Source organism: Camarhynchus parvulus, chromosome 8 (genome assembly GCF_901933205.1).
Source record: "Camarhynchus parvulus chromosome 8, STF_HiC, whole genome shotgun sequence".
NCBI classification, from domain to species: Eukaryota; Metazoa; Chordata; class Aves; order Passeriformes; family Thraupidae; genus Camarhynchus; species Camarhynchus parvulus.
This window is the reverse complement of record NC_044578.1, coordinates 9649340-9655982: the sequence shown is the minus strand read 5'-3', so window position 1 is coordinate 9655982 and position 6643 is coordinate 9649340.

Below are 6643 nucleotides of genomic sequence, written 5' to 3'. Positions count from 1 at the left end.
CGCCGCTGCTAAGCAACGGCGCGCCCGCCGCCGGCGGCCACACACCGCGCTCCCCCCGCGCCGCCCCGCGCCGCACCGCACCGGCCCCGCCGCGGGGAGCGCGGCCGCGGCGCACCGGGGCACCGGCACGGCCCGAGCCCCGGGCTGCCCCACACCCCCGGCCCCGGCACCGGCAGCGCCCCACAGACAGCCGCGGGGACGGGCATCCCCCTGTGAGCGTCCCCCGGGGTGGGTGCGCAGCCCTCTCACCCCCCGCCTCAGCTGTACCCCCGAGGATGGGCACCCGGGAAAGTAAAGCATTCCCCACATCCTTCTTCCACAGCTACCCCGCAAAGGGTAGGCGGCCCCCTGGAGATGCCCCAAGGAATGGCATCCCTCCTAAGCGTGTTCCGAGGGCAGGGTGTTGTGCATATAGCCTCTCCTCGGGGGCGCACCCCCCACCAGCCACCCTCCTTGGTCCAGGCATTCCCCCACATGCTCTTTCCCCCCAGTGCTGGCAGACTCCCCCTCTCCCCAGAGCAACCCCAAGGGCCAGGCATCTTTCCGCAGCTACTTCCCAGGAGATAGGCAGCCCTCCTAAAGGCTGGATATCCCACTGTGGCCACCCCTCAAGGGCTTGGCAGCACCCTTATAGCCATATCAAGGGGTAGTCAGTGTTCTTCCAGAGTCTGTGCATCTCTCCAACAGCCATCCCAAGGGATGGGCATCTCTTCTTCAAGGGCCAGATGTTCTCCCTCAAAGGATCAGGCATCCCAATTAAAACATTTTCCCAAGAAAATTCAGCCCCCTCCCTTCCCCTCCCCACAAAGGCAGGGTGTTCACCCACCCCCAGTACCAGCTGCCCTGCCCAAAGGCCAGATATCGCCCCAGGCCACAGTGGGGGGCAGGGAGACACTCCACTCTTTGGGTGTACCCATAAGTGCTGCCCCATCCCCTGCCATGGGGAGCCAAGCCCAACACCCCAGAGTTGGAGGCCAGGGGCACAAAACCCCCGTCCATTGGGCACGGAAAGTGCAAAAGAGCCAGAGATAAATAGCACCCATAATTTGTGGGGTGGTTAGGATTGCTTCTCTGCTCATTTCACTCCTTTCTCAGTTCTTTATTGGATAGACCTGCTGCTGCTCCCACCAGGAAAGCTGCCCCAAGGAGCTGCTGAGGGCACCCAGGGAGGTTGGTAAACCAACATGGAGCAGAACCCAACCCATGTGCAATCCCCCCATCACTACCTTGGAGCAACGCCGAAGATGCTCAACCTGGTGTTTCCCTGGCCAAAAACAGGGCACGCCCCGATAAATAAACAGAGTGTCTGGGGCAGTTTCTCCATGCCCCCCAGGCACAGCCCCCGCAGCCCAGCCTGCTGCTGCTGGGCTCTCCTGGGCCCCAGCGGCACGGAAAGGGTTTCTCCCTCGGCCACCGATAGGCCTGTAGCATCTGGCGTGTCCCCAAATACAGAAGGGAAACGGCTATTCAGCACTTCTGCAGCCTGATTGCTATTAACAGCTCCACCATTCCCCTTCCCGGTGGACCCGCACTACCGCTGGGCAGCTGCAGCTTTTTATCAGCTTAATATTGAAAATGTAAGTTGTCGTTCTCCTTTCCAGCAGGGATGGTTCCCCCTCCCCAGGTTCTCCATCGGCTCCCTATCTGTCATCATTGGTTTCCACCTGGGGCTCTCCCACCCCGCCCTGCACCCTGTGAAATGTCGTCAATGTCCTCAGAAAAGTCATATGATGGCCCATGGAGACCTGTTCAGTGTCTGCCAGGGCCTGGGGGTGAGCTGGCTCTGCCCCATCCCAGGGTACCAAGGGTTTCCCTAGGACATGGGCACCCAGTGCTACAGGACCAGCTTCCATGACCCCACACGCTGGCACCAGGTGCCGTGCCACAGGAGCACCATGCAGGACAGGATCACCCCCGGCACCCCTGCCTGCTCCGCACCATGCACCCTGTTCCACTGCCCTCCCACTGCCACCGTGGTCCCCAGGGACCAGCTGTCCCCCAGGACCTGTGTGCCCCAGCAGCACTGTCACAGCGTGGTGACTTGCACCCCAAGCAAGAGGCCATGGGGCTCGGCAGAAGGGCAGCTGGTTTGGGGATCCCAAGATTTGCAGCAGGAGTGACAATACCGGTGGCAGGGCCAGATCCTGCCACGCCAACGAGGATTGAAAAACCAACTGGAAAATGGCAGGACGGGGCTCAGCCTGCTCTGCCCTGACGCCACAGAGATGAGCTTTGAGCCTCCCTGCAGGGCACCTATTTCTCCCGGAGCCCCCCAAAAGGGGACTGGGAGCCCTGCAGGCCCTGGGGGAGCAGGATGGGGAGCAGGGGCTCGGCTCGCACGCAGGGAGGCTTCTCCTGCCGCTTCTTGCTGACCGGCTGTTTTATATCAAGGCGGGAGGGGGGATTTGCTGTTCTAGATGGTATTTTAATGGGCAGGCAGGCAGCTGGAGCCTGGGAGAAGCCTGCTTTACATTGTTTGGGGTTGTAACAAATAAATTCAATTAAAGGCAAATGGCTCCGCGCAGCCCCCGCCCTGCGCAGTGTCTCTGTGGCACTGGAGGCTGCGGGAGCCCCGCACGGGGGCTGCCCGGGGCTCGCCCACCCTCGGCCCCGCCGCACGGAGATGCCGGGTGAGCTGGCAGGATGCGGTGGGAGCTGGGAAGGGCAGGGCACCGCACCCACAGAGTACCCACAGAGAGGATGGAGTGGCCGGGGAGTCCACCCTGTCCCCACACTGCGTGTCCCACCCCGTTGAGCAAAGGGGATGTGAAAATCCCCGTGGCAGGAGCCCCGCCACAGCGAGCACTCCTCAGGAAGGGCAGCCCAGGACAACAGCCGCGGCGGGCAGCAGCATCCTCCGGGCAAGCAGAGACTGGGCAGAGGCTGGGGCGTGGAACCGAGCTTTGCATGGCCACCATGCAGCCCCAGAGCCCCATGGCCGGGGGGAGAAGCAGAAGGGACTTGGCAGGGACATGCCAGAGCCTCAGCACGCTGTAAACAGCCGCCGCCGCAGCAGCAACTCCTCTGCCGGGAGCCAGCGCCGGGCGTTAGTTAGCTGGAAACCAGATGGTGCTCTCCCAACCACCGGCACAGCCCGCTGGCCACGGCCCGCAGCCAGGCACAGGCTCTCAGGGACCCCAGCGCTGCACAGCACCCAGCACTGGGACCCCAACGAGCTGGACCGAGAGCTGGGGGCGCAGGGAAAGCCCCACAGATGGACAGGGAGTGTCAGTGTGTCCCCGGCCCCATTGCTTCCTCAGCCAGTACCATGTGTGTGCCAAGGCACGATGTATCACAAGGGATAGAGAAGGGAAGCAGAATCCAGCAGAGGGGATTGGAGATAGGGTGTTAACATCCCTCAAAATGCCCGTGCATCTCTGGGTGCCACACCGTGCCTCAGTTTCCCTGTGCCTCCCAAACAGCAGGGAACAACCAACAGCTGGTCCACAGGTCAGAGTCTACCTCATCCCCCCAGATAAGGATAAGATAGGGAAGAGATAAAGCCCCATTTCCGAGGCCAGGGAAAGCCTGAGCAGTCCCTGGCACATCACACCTGGAGTAACTCTCCATGGGAAATACAACATGGAATACAGACAGCAAGCCCCCATCCCAGCACCACCAGCAGCACCTGGGGCTCCAAGCTCTTCCCCACTCCCCAGCGGTCTTGGGAGCAGGTGCACCCAGGGGGCACAGTGGACCCATCCCAGCTCTGGGATTTTAGGGGGGTCTGCAGCAAGAAGACAAACAGCCGGGGCTGGGGAGGGGCCGGGGGGAAGGACGGCATCCCTGGTAGCCGTGGCGGGGGTCCCGTGGTGTTTACAGAGCTTAAAACCCGCCTAAGCCCCGCAAGGCCACGGCGCACAATAGTGTGTGGACGTGGTGACACCGGCCGTCCCCACACCACCTTGGAAGACAGAGAGCCTGCCACCCACCGCCAGCACCGGGATTAATTATGATAATGTAGTTCTTTCCCCCTTTGTCACCCTAATGAATGGGCCCCTTTAGGATTTTAAGGCCTTTGTTTGGTGCCTCTTTACTGCGGTATTGTAGGATGGGGACTAGCAGGTGGCAGGTCCCCAAACAGCCCCTTTTGTCTCCTTTGGGGGCTGTTTTGTGGTGGGGTTGGGGAGGGGGATGCGAGGATGCAGGAGCGGGGGTGTGCTGCAAGGGAGCTCCTGGATGGACCCGTAGCACCCGTGCCATCGCTGTGGGGCCGTGGCACCCCACGCTGTGCATCGTGGCACTGGGGACCGCTGGCCCCGGCCGTGCCCCGAGCCACCCGTGCCCTGGCCTGCTCGGTGGGCAGATGCAGGGAGCCACCGTCTGAGCCCCTGCCTTGATCTTTTACTGCCTGGGCAAATCAATTACCCAGCAGAAAAGTCTCTAAATCCCACCATAAAACCCGTTTAGCAGCCGCGGTGGCGCTCGCCAGGCCCTGGGCAAACCTCTCACCCTGTGCTGGCACAGAGCTGGAGCGATTTTCTGCAGGGACGGTGGGTAACTGCTGCCGGGGAAGGTCGGGCTGCAGGCGCAGCTGCACAACATCTCCCCACGCCCAGGAGGCAGATGAGGGCTCCCCAGGAGTCCTGGCTGTGCTCAGACCCTTCCAAGACCTCCACAGCTCTGTGTCCTTCTGCACCAGTCTGTCCCCCTCCACATCCCCTGAGCGCAGGAGCAGATGGGGACCAGGGACAGGCAGCTGAGGTGGCACAGGGGCACAGGGAGCAGGGACAAGGCAGGGCACAGTGATGCCCGAATGGCAATGCCCTGTGCCAGTGTGGATCCATAGGCTTTGTGTCAGGGCCATTGGCTGTGCTCGTGGTGCCACCACAGCTGTGATGATGGAGCCTTGCTTCCTCCTATGCAGACACATAGAAGCATCTTTAATACCAATGCCAGCAGAGGGATGACACCAGTAAAGTGTTGAGGGGCCTGGGGATGGTTAACGTCCCCCTGACTGCAGGCTGGGCTGGGTGATTCCTTCAGATGCCCAGGAGCACTGGAGACGCTGCATGGCTCTGCCTGGGGGCATTGTCAGGTGCCCCCAGGGCATTGGGGATCTCTCTGCTGCGCTGAACCTTCCGGCACAGGGGACCCCAGCTGCCATGTCCCCCTGGACAGAGGGGCTCCACGAGGAGGGGGGAGATCCTGGCCAGGCACTGCCGGGGGCTGCAAACTGGTGAGCAGCGGGGTGGTAAAACGGTGACAAGTAATTGGTGTCCCGGCCAGTCCTTTCATGCCGACGCCGTTTTATGGGTGAGGAAATTGCTTGTGAGTCAGGAACACAGGAGACAAATTTAGGAAGTGCTCTCTGAATGTGCCGGGGTCAGGCGCCGAGGCCGAGTGCTTGAAACCTGGGTGGCCTCGCCGCTCGCCCCGCGTTCTCCCCCCGGCTCCTCGGCATGGGAAAGCAGACCTTTTATCTTATCACTGCTCTTCCGCCGCCCCGGCCTCCCCCGCACGGCCCCCTCCCGGCACAGCCGCTCGCGCAGCAGACACAATGCGCGGTGGCGGCCAAACGCGCGCCCGTGACCCTCCGGGAGCGCCTGGCACCGGGGGCTGCTCCCACCCGCCTGCCGAAGGGCTCAGGATCCTTTGCACCGCTCCGCATGCCCTTGGTCAACGGCACCTTGCTGGCCAGAGGGCTGACACAAGGCGCCGTGGGATGAGGGGACATGGCGCCCTACCCCTTCTCGGGAGCGAGCCCTGGCACAAGCTGCTGTGGCCGCAGGGATGCAGCGATGGGGAAACGCTGGTGCAAAGGTCTCCATACACCATGGGGTGGCTGGTCCTCATTCTTGCTGGCAAAGGTGCTGGAGCAGGCAGACCCCCTCATGCTGCAGTGCTGCACCCTATGCCAGCCTTCCCCGCGTTTCCCCACATGCTGGGAAGTTGGTGCTCCCTTTTTCTCCCTTTTAACTGGGAGGGAAGGCCTCAGCTCCATTAAGGTGCACCCGAATACAGCTGCCGGCTACCTTGAGCGCGCAGCCCCCATCCCCGGCCGCGGCCGAGCCGCCGCATCGGGCGGTTTGGATGTATTTTTCTTGATCGCTGGCCAAGCACTCTCTCCTGCAAAGCAGCATGTTTCTCATTTTCTGTAGGTTTAACTCCAAATTAATTTGTAAGTGATCTAGGTTTCTTGTTCCCCTAAAGATACCTAATAGCGGGGGGAGAGTTCCTGCCAACCGAAACGTCTCAGCGGGTAAAGGAAAAGCAGGAAAAAGAATCCCAGGAACTGTGACCCCTGGTGGGTATTTAACAAGGTGTCAGGGCAAGAGATTTTCGGAGCCAACTAAGTGGATGTGACACCGGCCCCGTGGGTCGGGACGGGGTGTGGGGATGCTCCCGCCGCGGCAGAGTTTGCTGCTGCCAGGTCTCATCCTGATCCACCTCTTCCTCTGGGGCAGCAGGAGCAGGGAGGGATGCTCAGCACTCCACTGCTTGCGCTGGCGGGTGCTGCGAGCCCCGAGGCGCGAGAAAAGCCGGGGGAACAGGAGATGTTCGGGGTCGGGGCGAGCCATCCCCAGCACGGGCCGGTGGAGGTGGCCTCGCTGGGGGACCAAGGGAGCGCATTCATACTGGACAAGGGCTGCGGAAGCGCCGGCGCCTGCAGGGAGGCAGGGGAGGCCCCACAGGGTGGCGG